This window comes from Dama dama, chromosome 11 (genome assembly GCF_033118175.1).
Source record: "Dama dama isolate Ldn47 chromosome 11, ASM3311817v1, whole genome shotgun sequence".
In the NCBI taxonomy this organism is placed as follows: Eukaryota; Metazoa; Chordata; class Mammalia; order Artiodactyla; family Cervidae; genus Dama; species Dama dama.
The window spans coordinates 98942783-98957929 of record NC_083691.1 but is presented as its reverse complement, the minus strand read 5'-3'; positions in this window follow the sequence as shown (position 1 = coordinate 98957929).

The window sequence follows — 15147 nt, the reverse complement described above, 5'->3', positions numbered from 1 at the left end:
CAAGGCCTTTTCCAAAGAGTTGACTGTTTGTATCAGGTGGCGAAAGTATTGGAGTTTCAGCTTCAGCATCAGTCCTTCCATCGAATATTCAGGACTGATTTCCTTTAGGATGGATTGGTTTAATCTCCTTGCAGTCCAAGGGACTCTCAAGAGTCTTCTTCAGCACCACAATTCAAAAGCATCAATTCTAAGGTGCTCAGCCTTTTTTATATTCCAGCTCTCACATCCATACATGACTACTGGAGAAACCATAGCTTTGACTAGACAGACCTTTGTCAGCTAAGTAATGTCTCTGCTTTTTAATATGCTGTTTAAATTTGTCATAGCTTTTCTTCCAAGGAGCAAGCATCTTTTTAATTTCATGGTTTCAGTCACCATTCGCAGCGACTTTGGAGCCCAAGAAAATGAAGTCTTCCATTGTTTCCCCATCTATTTGCCATTAAATGATGGAAACAGATGCCGTGATGTTAGTTTTTTGAATGTTGAATGTTAAGCCAGCTTTTTCACTCTCCTCTTTCACCTTCATCAAGAGGCTCTTCAGTGCCTCTTTCCTTTCTGCCATTAGGGAGATGTCATCTGCATATCTGAGTTTATTGATATATCTCCCAGAATCTTGATTCCAGCTTGTGTTTCATCCAGCCTGGCATTTCTCATGATGTATTCTGCATATAAGTTAAATAAGCAGGGTGATAATATACAGCCTTGACGTACTCCTTTCCCAATTTGGAATCAGTCTGCTGTTCCATGTCTGATTCTAACTGTTGCTTCTTGACCTGCATACAGATTTCTCAGGAGGCAGGTAAGGGGGTCTGATATTCCCGTCTCCTTAAGAATTTTCCAGTTTGTTGTGATCCGTAGAGTCAAAGGCTTTAGTGTAGTCAATGAAGCAGAAGTAGATATTTTTCTGAAATTCTCTTGCTTTTTCTAGGATCCAATGGCTTTGCTGATGAGTGACCCAGAATCCAGGAATGGGAGCTGGCTTAGGACCAGAAAGTACCAATTTGCCTTGGGCAGGCATAGAACTGGTATTTCACAGACCCAGGCTCTAATCAGCTAAGCTAATAGGAAGAGACTTGGAGACATGTGTAGTAATATTCCCTGACATGTGGAAGGCACCTGCTTGGTGTCTGGTACAATATCAGATGCTCTGCATTTTTTTTTCTGTTCAACACTTGGAGGCAAGTACTAGAATCCTCATCCTGCAAATTTGGAAACTAAGACTCAGAAAATTTAAATGTCACACCTGGTGTCAAATCAATTGAGATAGAGAAAAAAGCACCAGGTGTTGGCACTGTATTCACTAATATAAATTACCTGCCATCAGAGAATAAACATTTTTTAGTATACGTTTTGTGGTCAATTTTGGATTCATGGATTTTTTTTTTTCTTAGCAGGATAGCATGCCTGCTAACAAAAATGAAGTCAAATGTAGCCCAAAAAAAAACCAGAACTAAGGAGAGCCTCTCAGTCTCTTAATGATTCACTAGAATAATCATAGCACAGAAGAAAGACATTACCCAGATTTAAAATTTTTCCTTGACCCAGTCATTGGAGGAGTCTGCAGCTTGGTGGTTCTCACCCTCATCCTCACTGAGACTTCAGTATGTATTTTATAAGAACAAGGAAAAGAACATTTTCTTACATACCCACAGTGCAATTATCAAAAGCAGGAAGTTTAACACTGATTTAAAGATTTTATCTAATCTGTGATCTGTCTTCACATTTCACTGAGTCCCAAGAAGCTCTACTTTTTCCTGGCCCAGGATCTAATCCAGACTCACAAACTGTGTTTACCATCACATCTCTGTGGCATCCTTTCACCTGGAGCATCTGGCTCCTTACTCTTCTTTGGTCTTTCGCTCTTTTTTGAAGAAGCCGGATTTCCCTCCATTTGGGTTTCTCAGGTGTCCCACATATTTAGATTTAGGTTGTACAATCTGTGTCCTAAGATTTAAATGGTTAAAGGTTGAAGATCAAATAGGGCTCTGAGCACCCAAAGAAAATAGAAAGGAAAACACTAAGTCACATGACTTGTTATCGGAAACCAAGAAAATATGCCATTCTTACTCAAGAGTCCCACATACCTAGCATTTTCATACATTCTGCCTGAGTGCCCTCAGAACAGCTCTCTCAGTGTGTGCCCACCTCCTGCCTGAAAGAGCAAATTTTCCCAGCCTTCCCAGTGGTGAGTGAGGTCAGTCTTTAATCACCCATGTTTCCACTATTCATTTCTTATTTGGTGAATGATTTTTTATTCTCTTTGTTCCTTTTTCTATTGAGGTTTCATCTCATTACCTCCTACACTAAATTCCATTCTGATAGATATCTGGTCTTCTTTTTTTTTTCTTACCAGTGTATACCCAGCAAAGGACCAAGCATAATAATAGGTGTTCTATAAATATGTGCTGAGTGGTTAAGGGATTAATCTCCTTAGGGTAAATTCCTGGAGGTAGAATCAGTGAGTCAAAGTGTAGGAATTCTCAAAAAGACTTTTGATGCACATTAAGTTGCTCTCCCAAAAGTTTATATCTTTTTACAGTGTTTAAGAGTAGCTGTGTATTATCATTATTTTTGTTCTCTATCAGACTAATAGTTGGGAAATTGCCTTATTTTAACGTGATTTAGTTCACTGTAAATATAACTGGAGCATTTATGTAATAATTGGTTATTTATGATTCTTTTAAAACCCCTGTTTATAATTCTTCCTATATATCTGCTTTTCATCTCTTTCATATTCATTTGAGAAGATATTAGGAAAACAGATTGGTGTTCCTTTGTCAATATGTGATACAATTTACCTCTAGTTAGTTTTTGTTCACAAAGATTTCTATATTTTTATGTTGTTGAAGTTATCGATGTCTTATCCGTTTTGGCCTTTATGTCATTGTTAAGTCTTTTCATTCAGAATATAGAAATATTCACCCATGTACACCTTTAGGATTTTTGTGGCTTCATTTCTTATATCTGATTGTTTTATCCATTTAGAAAGAATTCATTTTAGAAGGAGTTAAATGGGGTTGAGACCTGGAAGTTCCAGACAAGTGTTTTGTTGTGGATAAGACAGGCATGGGAAGTATCTTAAATGTAGAGCTTGATACACAGTTACATGTGGACGCGAGCTCATACATAGAACAGCTCCAGCATCATGGAAGGCCCCTGTGTGCCCCTTCCCCGTCAGCAGAACCCCCTGAAAGATAACCATTTGACTTCTGTCACTAGAGATTAGTTTTGTGTGTTTTCAGACTTCATATAAATGGAATCACATTGTATTTGCTCTTTGTAGCTGACTTCCCTTGTTCAAAACAAAGTTATCAAAACTCATCCATGGTGTATGGGTAGCTGTAGTCCACATTCTCCTTGCTGTCTACTATTTCACTGAGTGAACACAGCATGGTTTACTTATCCATTCTTGTATTCGTAGGGATTGGGGCCGTTTCTCTTCTTGTCCACAATGAGGAACAATTGCTATGAATGTTCTTGGGGTGGCTGTACACACTCACCTCTGTTTGGCATATATACCTATGGGCCATACGTTTTTTTATCCCTGAAACTGCCGTCTGCATGCAGGCTAGGATTGTGTTAGGTCCCGCATGCCAGTATCTCAGCTTACTCTGGCTGAGAATCAGAGGAAAGAGTTGGCTTACTTTAAGTGATTATGTTCAGGGCTCTGCCACATATAGTTGCTCTGGTTGTGAAAGTGAAAGTTGCTCAGTAATGTTCACTCTTTGCAACCCCATGGACTATACAGTCCAGGATTCTCCAGGCCAGAATACTGGAGTGGGTAGCTGTTGCCTTCTCCAGGGGATCTTCCCAACCCAGGGATCAAACCCAGGTCTCCCGCGTTGCGTACGGATTCTTTACCATCTGAGCCACCAGGGCGGCCCAAGAATACTGAAGTGGGTAGCCTATCCCTTCTCCAGCGAATCTTCCCGACACAGGAATCGAACCGCAGTCTCTTCCACTGCAGGCGGATTCTTTACCAGCTGAGCTATCAGAGAAGCCCCACTGCCCACAAGTGTCCCTCCTAAAGAGGCATCTTGCCTTGTTAGTTATCACAGATTTTTGTATTTATTATGATGGATTTCCTGCAGATGGCAGTAGAGGGTCTTGTTCTAATACAGTAAGTATAGTATGACAATTCCCCAGCAGGGGGAGCTAAAGAGTCTTCACTGGACTGGGCAGCTCTGTCTTTCCCTTCCTAGTAACAGAGATGTGAGCTCCTAAGTCATTTTTGAGTCCCACAAGAGTGTTGCAGCATACTTGCAGCAATGATTTACCCGATTCATTTCTGAGTTCTTTTGTATATATTTATATACAAAATCTTAGCCAATGTTACTTTTCAGTAGAAAGCTTTTCTTTAAGGTTTACAATGCCACAAGAAAACTGACAAAAGAAGTGATCATTTTTATAGAAAAGAGATAAAGGACATACAAGCATTAAAACTGACAAGGCATTTTATTTCCATGAAAGCAATATGTGTATCTGTTTCAAAATTAATTTATCTGAGTGATTTTTAATTCCCAACTCATTAACAATTCAACTTTTCTTTGATAACTTCACATAATTTTTATTTAAAAAAAGATTTCACTGGGACTCTGTGGTGTTCCTGTGGTTGAAAATTCACTGGTCAATACAGGGGACACGGGTTCAATCTCTGGTCCAGGAAGATCCCACACGCCACGGAGCAACTAAGCCCGTGGGCCACAACTACTGAGCCTGCACATCTGGAGCCCGTGCTCCCAACAAAAGAAGCCACCGCGTTGAGAAGCCCACGCACCGCAGCAAGAGAGTGCCCCACTGCTCTACGCAGCTAGAGACAGCCCTCGGGCAGCGACAAAGATGCAATGCCATCCAACGTAAATAATTGTAAAAAATAAAAATTACATTTTTTTTACCTGAAGTATAGTTGGTTACAATGTTGTGGCTCTGGTGTACAGCAAAGTGATTCAAATATATATGGACAGGGATAAACATCTTCTTTTCGACTCTTTTCCATCTAGGTTATTGTAAGCTACTTCCCTGTGCCACACAGTAGGACCTTATTATTTTTCTATTTTATACATTATACTGCGTATCTGTTAACCCCAAGCTTCTAGTTTATTTTTCCCCTTACCTTTCCCCTTTGGTAACCTTGTATTCGATTTCTATGTGTGGGAGTCTGTTTCTGTTTCGTAAATAAGTTCATTTGTGTCATATTTTAGACTCCTCATATAAGGGATACCAAATGTTACTTGTCTTTCTCTGTCTGACTTACTCCACTTAGTCTGATAATCTCTAGGATGGTTGCAGCAACCACCCACTGTTGCTGCAAATGGCATTATTGCATTCTTTGGTTACTGCTGTAGTCCATCGTGTACACATGCCACATCTTCTCTATCCATTCGCCTGTCAGTGGACACTTAGATTGCTTCCATGTCTTGGCTGTTGTAAATAGTGCTGTTAAGAACATTGGGGTACATGGACCTTTTCGAATTAGAGATTTTAGAATTAAACGTACGCCTAGGAGTAGGATTGCTAAATGATATGATAACTTCATTTTTAGTTTTTTAAGGAACATTCATGGTGTTCCACACAGCAGCTGCACCATTTTACATCCCCACCCACAGTGTAGGAGGGTTCCCTTTCCTCTACACCCTCTCCTGCATCTGGTATTTGTGCCATTCTGACCAATGAGAGGTGTTACCTCTTTGTAGTTTTGATTTTCCTTTCTCTAATAAATAGTGGTATAGAGCATCTTTTCATGTGCCTGTTGACCATCTGTATGTCTTTTTTAGAGAAATGTCTGTTTAGGTTTTCTGCACATTTGGGGAGGCTTGTGGGTTTTTGTTGTCATTATTGAGTTGTTTGAGCTGTTTGTATATTTTGGAAATTAAGCCCACATCATTTGCAAATATTTTCTCCCAGTCTATAGGTTGTCTTTTTGTTTTGTTAATGATTTCCTGTGCTGTGCAAAAGCTTATGTTTTATTAGGTTCCATTTGTTTATTTTTGCTTATATTTCTTTTGCCTTAGGAGACCGACCTAAGAAAACATTGCTACGATTTATGTCAGAATATTTTGCCTATGTTCTTTTCTATGAGTGTTATGGTGTCATATTTAAGTCTTTAAGCCATTTTGAGCTTATTTTTGTGTGTGGTGTGGGGGAGTGTTTTCTAACTTCACTGATTTACAAGCAGCTATCCAGTTTTCCCAACACCACTTGCTGAAGAGACTGTCTCTTCTCCATTGTATATTCTTGCCCCTTTTGTTGAAGATTAATTGACTGTAGATGTGTGGATTTATCTCTGGGCTTTCTATTCTGTCCCATTAATCCCTATGTCTGCTTTTGTGCTAATACCATGCTGCTTCGATTACTGTGGCTTTGCAGTATTGTCTGATGTCTGGGAGGGTTATGCCTCCTGCTTTGTTCTTTTTCCTCAGGAATGCTTTGGCAATTCTGGATTTTTTTGTGGTTCCATATAAATTTTATGGTTATTTGTTCCAGTTCTGTGGAAAATGTCATGGGTAATTTAATAGTGTGTGCATGTGTGCATGCTCAGTTCTGTCTGATTCTTTGCAACCCCATGGACTGTAGCCTGCCAGGCTCCTTTGTCCATGGAATGTTCTAGGAAAGAATACTGGAGTGGTTTGCCATTTTCTTCTTGCATTAAATCTGTAGATTGCTTTGGGTAATATGGTCATTTTAAGGATATTAATTCTTCCAATCCAAGAGCATGGTGTATCTTTCCATTTCTTTGAGTCATCTTCAATTTCCTTAATTAATGTTTTATCGTTCTCAGCATGTAAATCTTTCATCTCTTTGGTCAGGCGTATAGTTTTCAATAATGGCCTTACATTTGTTATAATTGTTGAGACTGAGAAACAAAAAATATATTAACTGAAAAAAGTGTTTGCCTTGTCCTGGCACATCGGCCATCTATGTGCTGAGCTGCTCACACTCTGAGATGCTCTTGGGATCCCTGCTCACTTCAGCAGCAGAGGTCCAGGCAGAATTTCCCACACAATTCAGAGTGCTCCCCTCCTCCCCTCTCTCCTCTTTAGCCCCAAACTCAGCTGGATTTGCAGAAGTTTAATGAGCAAATGCTACAGCTCCATGTTTCTGGATGTTTTGTTGAGAAAGGCTACTGTGTTCAGGGTCCAGGTGCCACAGTGGTCAGGTGATGCTGCTGCCGACAGTGTGACATCACAGCTATTGCATCTCTCTGCCCTGGGCTTCCTCGGTGGCTTGGCAGTAAAGAATCCGCTACAGGAGATGCAAGTGTGATTTCTGGGTCAGGAAGATCTCCTGGAGGAGGGCATGGCAACCCACTCCAGTATTCCTCCCTGGAGAATCCCATGGACAGAGGAGCCGGGTGGGCAAATAGACATGACTGAAACACCTTAGCACACACTGGGGCAGAGCCAGGGGGTGGGATCAGCCAGTTTCCAAGGCCCCTCCACCTCTGCCCTTCTCTGATCCTGCCAGTAGGAAAAAGGGAGACTGTGGCCCTCTTGTTTTGTAGGTGGCCTGGATCCTTTGATTACTCTTGCCATGACAATTAAAATGGACCTTATGTTTCCAGAAAACAATGAAAACATAGTCATCACAGGTAGAAACAGGAACTGTAAATGATTGACTCTAAGTTATCACTGTCATCTGGGGCAGGACAGCTCCTTCTTGTGCATCCCGCCGAGGACATCTGGCCCTCCCCCACCGCACAGTGAATGCCCTTGGCACCTGCAGTCGCCGTGACAAGCCAATACCCTTTCCAGACACCTCCCAACCCCCACCCTGGGGTGGGGGCGCTGGTCAAGAACTATGGAAATTTTTAACAATTCTTTCTGGTGGAAAGTTGTATTTGCTAACTATCGTTTAAGTTAGATTCATGTTGTCTCATACAGAGTTCAGTCCTTGTACAAATTGACTTTTGTTTTCTACAAGCTATTCAGTAATTCAGGTCAAACACACAAGTAATACCATTTTCATTGAAAAGCTCCCTGTTTAGAAAATTTTCTCACCTTAAGATCATGGCCCACTAGTTTTGGGGAAAAGGCAAATCTAAAGGATTCCGGGTGCATGAGAAGAAAGGAGGAGAGGTTGCAAAGGGAGCCCACATCTCTTGTTCGGCCTCCCTTCCCCACCGCTGACCCCTCCTTGGCCACATTTAGTTTCACATCCTCCTAACTGCCCTCACCCACAACACCCCTGCCACCACCAGTGGGGCAAGGCTGGGGTTGCATGTCTTCCCAAGGCAGACAACAGGTGATGGGTGGAGAGTAGAGAGCAGAGATCCTAATTGCCACAGAGGAGAGAAAGATTCTTGTCATCCTGATGGAATTCTGGTTTTATTTTCTAATAGAAACACTGTTTTAATATTAGTGAAATAGAAATATATAGACTCCCTGGAAACTTTATCTCCATTCGTAACACTGATTCTCTAGCGAAAGAAACCTAATCCTAACTCTAAATAACGTTCCAAACTTTTCTTTTCGGCAACTCTTTATAGGTTTTATTTATATGCGGGGCAGTGAAAAAGAAGCTGCCTGCAGTGAATGACTCTCATTTTCTTCCCCTTAGACAGAGAAATTTGTACAGGAATGAATTTTTCAGTGTACCCAGAAGCAGCTCACACAGTCTTCAATGAATGGGATGGTTCTACTTTTAGGACCTGGGAGTTCACATGCACACATTCAGTTCCTTAGGTGAGTCTCCAGCTTTTTCAGTTTGTTCTTTGGGCTCAGAAGCATGTAGCAACAAACCGCCAACAAATGTGGAGGGGAAAGCCATCGACCTGTGCCCCTCTGCCCGCTTTACCGTCTCCTCCACGCTGGATGAGAAGCCAGCACCACTCCACACCAGGACTCAGCGCTGCCCTCCAGTGCACTTTCTGGACCAGTCTGTAGCTCAGTGCCGCAAACTGAAGTGGCTGCCTGCATTTCCCTGGAGCTTGGCCTCTGGACCCTCCCCTCCTCTCTGGATAGAGATGCTGGAACTACTGAAATAAGGGTGAAAACTCTATGTCACCCTTGTTTCAGGCCACCAGCCTCACTTATTCATTCATTCCACATCCTATAATGATAGAACATAAAAGTTTAGAGTGGCTTGAGATGAAGTCGGATAGACAGACAAGGGCTTTCTCACCTTATTTCTCAGACGTCTCCCTTCTCCCACCTGTTAAAGCTGGTGATGCTCCTTGTGGGATAAGAAGTCATCCCCCTCTGCCAGTGTTATCTCCTGAAGATTCATATGCTAAGGAGTTCTGGACTTAACCTGCGACAATAAAGAGACACTGGAGGGTTGCGCTGCCTCCTAAACAAACCCCTGTGATGTGGGAGTTGGATTTGGAGGCCCAGAGAGGGCAGTTGTCCAGGCTGGGGAGGGGTCTAGGCTGGGGAAGGGGATGGCAAGCTGAACACTGGAGAAGCAGAGACAGAACCAAGAAACATTTAAGAGGTCAAGTAGTCCGCGGTATTTTAAAGCCTGGAAGGCATAACCATTTTTGAAGAAGAAAGAAGACTTGCCTGTGAAACCTTCAGGGAACTGAGGCAAGCAAGTAAGTAGCCAGGATGTGGTAAAAGTCAGAGATGGAGATTCAAGGAGGAGGGTGTGGTTGATGATGTCACATTCTGAAGAATGGTGACGTGTGCATTGAATTTGGTAACAAGAAGGACATTGGTGATCTTGGCAAGTTCTCTTCTGCTAGTTCATTCTGTCTTTCATTCTAGAAGAGGTAATAGCTACGATAGCCAAAGGTGGAAAGATATACGCGTAAATCCTTAACGCCACTGTCTCCTGGTAGAATTGGAAAGATCCTTTTGTTATTTGCTTATCTGTACCATCCATTTTTTTCCAACCCACAAGCATGTATTACTTTTGTTATTATTTATGGAAAAAACAAAAGAGACATGAAAGAGGCAGATCCCCAGGCCAGGTAAGCAGCTTTCATATTTCAATCCCTCTCTTGGCCGGAGAGGACCCTACACATCTCATATTCTTTAATCCTCCAAGTCTTCTGTTTTAACACTCTGCTCTAAGGTTGTATTTGCTAAACCACATCAGGAATACAGAGACTAAATAAGTAGGTAAACATGAATGAAACCATTAAAATGATGGACTATTTTTTTCTATATGCAAGAATTTCATGATGAATGGATTTCACAGAAGCACAACAAAGCAAAATTTTTGGAGAAAAAAATACACATCCATGGCATTATACTTCAAAAGTTACCTGTCCCCAAGACAAAGCAGTTATACAGAAACCAGACTTTGAATCTAACAATTGCTATAATGTGGCAATTGCAATCCAGAAGAATCCAATGTCAGTGATCTTGAATATAACCATATGATTGGCTCCCCAACCTGGGAAATGATGTTTCAGATACTGAAGAGCATGTCTTGAAAGAGTAGGTTACAAAAACTTCAAAGTTCTTTTGACAATTCCTTCAAAACAATCTGAGTTCTGTTTCACTAAGGCAAGGATCTTAAAATGGGAATTTCAAGATGGTCTTTGGAAATTTTTGAAATTGCAGATATACTTTCAAATATTAAGATTAAACTTTGGTCAATACATTAATAGGCATATCACCAGTGAAATTGCCTAAGATTAGACAGTTACAAATGATACTTTATAAATCATTTGGGTGGTATTTCCCCCATGGGACTGGTAAAGCTACTGAAGCGAGCCGATCATGGCTGCTGGCAGCAGAGGCTAACCCTAGACCCGGATGAAGAGTCGGCTTTGACAGAATTACTTCGTTCTTCCACTTATTTAAGGTGGGTGTGCGAGGTGCATGCTGTTAACAGACGTAAGAGTTCACAGACTTGGCAATGTCTTCCATGGTTTAAGTACAGCCTGTATTTTTCCTAAGTGCATTAGAGGAGAAGTCGTGTGTGTGTGATTATAGAGTTTAGGTTAATAATCAGGGAAGCGAGGGATCCAGAGGACACGGCTGTCAGTACTTGGAGTGGTTTTCCAGGGAAAGGTTAGGCTGAACTGTGTGCAAACCTGTACCCAGGAGATCCACCCATGCCTCAGAGACAGAACATGTCAGAGTAAGGGACAGGGCTTCCCTGTGGCTCAGTGGTAGGAGAATCTGCCCGCAGTGCAGGAGTGGCAGGGAACAGCTCTTTTCTGTGCAAACGTCAGCCTTCAGCGCTGGCAGCAAGGTATGGCTTGGCCTTTTCAGCACACTGCAGTAATCAAGATGCCAGAGCAAGAATGTGGTTGGGACCATTTGCAGAATTTAAGACGCAATGACTGATCATAAATAAACTCCTAGGTGTTTGGCCCTCTGGGTGGGTGACTTTTGATGACGGTCACCGTCTCTCCTTCCTCGTCTCTATGGTGATATCTCGGTGAGGGTGCCCTGACAGACACCAAGGCCTCACTCTGCCTCCCTTGCAGTCAGGCTGACAAGGGAACCAGATGTGGCCAGAGACGTGTGAACAAAAGGAGCGTGTCTGCTGCCCCACGCTTTCCTCCTCCTCCTGCCCGTGACCTGCAGGCCTCATGATGCAGAGCCTGCACCTCCAAGCCCACAAGACTGTGGTACAAGTGAGAAATAGGCCTTCACTGTGTGAAGCCAGTGACATTTGGGTTTATGTGTAATATTTTGTAACGTCTGCCTTTGAATCAGGAAGGAAGCCCTGCATTTCCTGTGCCAGCAAGTCAGGGTTCTTTTTATATAAAACTCATTTCCAAACCTACCTCCTGGCCCACGATGCTCCTGAGGGTGCTGTCTTCATCCCCGGATTCCTGCAGTGCCATTCTGCTGGTGGTAACAGAGGCAGCCGTGGGTCCAGAGGCACATCTGTTATCTTGCCATCTTTGGGATGACTAAGAGTGAACTCAGTTTTAGAAGAGATTTAGGGAGAGGGAAGTGGCTGTCACCATTCCCATTGTCAGATGGGGAACCAAGGCTGAGCAAGATGAAATCACTTGTTTAGAGCACACAGCTTGGAAACCAGGCAGGCTTCCGGAAGCCCATATTTTAACCACTTGTGCTAAACTACACCCTAGGAGTTGGGTCAGCTTGACCAGTTCAGAGAATGTCTAATGCTTTCACTGCAAATTTGCTGTGATTCTGTGAAAAGCATTTATTTATTTTTTCAAATTGTGGACTGCAATCCATGATCAGGTCATGAAACCAATCTAATAACAAATTTGGGGGGATATAATAAAAATAATAGACTGCATTGGCACCATACACAGGAGTATGGCTCCATGGAAACTGTGTTTGCTATACTCACAAGTCATATGTTTGATTGGGACATAAAATTCAATCTTTTGCTACAGAATGTAGTCAGCAGTCTGACAGCACCACAAAAATTAGGTGTCAATCGTTTGTGAGTTTCATGGGTAAAAATGTTATATTGGGAATAACCTGTGACTCCTAACCTGCCAGCCCTCAAAAATGCCCCACTAAACTTTTTTAATGTAGCATTCCTTCTCTGGGCCGTGCTGGGTCTTCACTGTTGCACACGGCTTTCTGCAGTTGCGGGGAGCAGGGCTGCTGTCTAGGCGTGATGCGTGGGCTTCTCACTGCAGTGGCCTCTCCTGTCGCAGAGCACAGGCTCTAAGGTGAGAGGGTTTCGGTAGTTGTGGTGCATGGGCTTAGCTGCCCCACCGCACGTGGAATCTTCCCAAACCAGGGATGGAACCCGTGCCCCCTTCCACCAGGGAAGCCTGGCCCACAATACTTTTATCACAAATTGACGTGTAGTTGATTTACAGTATTGTGTTAGTTTCAAGTACAGAGCAAAGTGATATACGTATGCATACATACATATATCTATTCTTTCTCAGATTCTTTTCCACATGGGTTATTCAGTTCAGTTCAGTTCAGTCGCTCAGTCGTGTCCGATTCTTTGCGACCCCATGAATCTCGGCATGCCAGGCCTCCCTGTCCATCACCAACCCCCCAGAGTTTACTCAAACCCATGTCCATTGTGTTGGTGGTGCCATCCAGCCATCTCATCCTCTGTCGTCCCCTTCTCCTCCTCCCCCCAACCCCTCCCAGCATCAGGGTCTTTTCCAATGAGTCAGCTCTTCGCATGAGGTGGCCAAAGTATTGGAGTTTCAGCTTCAGCATCAGTCCTTCCAATGAACACCCAGGACTGATCTCCTTTAGGATGGACTGGTTGGATCTGCTTGCAGTCCAAGGGACTCTCAAGAATCTTCTCCAACACCACAGTTCAAAAGCATCAATTTTTTGGCGCTCAGCTTTCTTCACAGTCCAACTCTCACATCCATACGTGACTACTGGAAAAACCATAGCCTTGACCAGATGGACCTTTGTTGATAAAGTAATATCTCTGCTTTTTAATATGCTATCTAGGTTGGTCATAACTTTCCTTCCAAGGAGTAAGCGTCTTTTAATTTCATGGCTGCAATCACCATCTGCAGTGATTTTGGAGCCCAAAAAATAAAGTCTGACACGGTTTCCACTGTCTCCCCATCTATTTGCCATGAAGTGATGGGACCAGATGCCATGATCTTAGTTTTCTGAATGCTGAGCTTTAAGCCAACCTTTTCACGCTCCTCTTTCACTCTCATCAAGAGGCTTTTTAGTTCCTCTTCACTTTCTGCCATAAGGGTAGTGTCATCTGCATATCTGAGATTATTGATATTTCTCCCTGCAATCTTGATTCTAGCTTGTGCTTCCTCCAGCCCAGCATTTCTCATGATGTACTCTGCATAGAAGTTAAATAAGCAGGGTGACAATATACAGCCTTGACATCCTCCTTTTCCTATTTGGAACCAGTCTGTTGTTCCATGTCCAGGTCTAACTGTTGCTTCCTGACCTGCATATAGGTTTCTCAAGAGGCAGGTCAGGTGGTCTGGTATTCCCATCTCTTTCAGAATTTTCCATAGTTTATTGTGATCCACACAGTCAAAGGCTTTGGCATAGTCAATAAAGCAGAAATAGATGTTTTTCTGTAACTCTCTTGCTTTTTCGATGATCCAGCAGATGTTGGCAATTTGATCTCTGGTTCCTCTGCCTTTTCTAAAACCAGCTTGAACATCTGGAAGTTCATGGTTCACGTATTGCTGGAGCCTGGCTAGATATTAAATACAGTTCCCTCTGCTACACAATAGGTCCTTGTTGTTAATCTATTTTATGTGCAGTAGTGTGTATCTGTTAGTCCCAAATTCCCAGTTTCTCTCTCCCCTGCATTCCCTTTTGATAAGCATATGTTTGTTTTCTGTGTCTGTGAGCCCCACTACACCTTGATCCCCAAAGCACAAGATGAGCAAGGCTGCTTTATTTATCCTATCAAGAGAGGCACCAATTGCAGTGTGCTCCCAGGCAACCAGGTCTTCTCCAGGCCTCCAGCACACCCAGATCATTCCCACTGAACTGGCGACATCAGACAGAAGTCATCCCTTCCAACGGGGGCCTCTGATACACTGATCTTCAGTGTTCCAAGAAATGCTTCCCTCTCTCTCTCCAAAGGCCAGCCTCACCTTCCCTCTTCCCTCCACACTCAGGGAATCCACCAGCTCATCCCTCCCCTGCCTAGTCCCAGCCTGCTTTGGATGAGATGTTCCATTTTAGCTGGAGAATAGAACAGACTGTGTGATATTCCTTTGCGTGCATGCATGCTAAGTTGCTTCAGTTGTGACCGACTGTGACCCTATGGACCGTAGCCCACCAGGCTCCTCTGTCTGTGGGATTCTCAAGGAAAACTACTGGAGTGGGTTGCCATTCCCTCCTCCAGGGGATCTTCCTGATCCAGGGATCGAACCCACGTCTCCTGCATTGCAGGTGGATTCTTTGCCACTGAGCAGCCTGGGAAACCCTACGATACTCCTTTACAAGAAAGCAAAGCAGAGTGACTAAAAAGTGAAATAAAATTTACAGTGAGCAAGCATTTTAACATTGTGTGATGCTGACAGCACTGTTTCTCAGAAGTCAATATGCACGCAAACCACCCTGAGAATCTTGTGAAATGCATCTGGGATGGAGCCTGAGACTCTGCATTGCTAACATGTTCCCTGACGATGCTAGAGCTGCTGGTCCATAAAACACACTTTGTGTAGCAAGAGTCAGTCTCCACGACGGCTGGCACAGAATGGGTGCTCAAAAATATCTGCCAAATTGAATCAAATCTCAGGAGAAGCTGGTTTTATGGCAGGACTCAGTGGCAAGAGCAAGTGTGATAAGG